Source organism: Haliaeetus leucocephalus, unplaced genomic scaffold (genome assembly GCF_000737465.1).
Source record: "Haliaeetus leucocephalus isolate CR32 unplaced genomic scaffold, Haliaeetus_leucocephalus-4.0 Scaffold506, whole genome shotgun sequence".
Classification (NCBI taxonomy): Eukaryota; Metazoa; Chordata; class Aves; order Accipitriformes; family Accipitridae; genus Haliaeetus; species Haliaeetus leucocephalus.
In genome coordinates, this window is record NW_010972942.1 from 8,306,786 (window position 1) to 8,307,022 (window position 237).

Below are 237 nucleotides of genomic sequence, written 5' to 3' on the forward strand. Positions count from 1 at the left end.
GGTGTCGCGGTCCCTGTAGTCCTCGCGCGCTCCCGCTGCCTTCCCCCTGTCGGGCCTCGGCCGCCGAGAAGACTACCGCTCCCGAGAGCCCTTGCGGCGCCGCGCCTGCGCCGTTAGCGTGGAAGTGCCGGAGGCCGTTGCGTTGCGGGCAACGGCTAAGGCAGCGAAGAGGCTGTGAGCGGCGGCGGCGGCTTCCGCGTTTGCCGGGGTGGGGGCGAGGAGCGGCGGCGGCGGCGG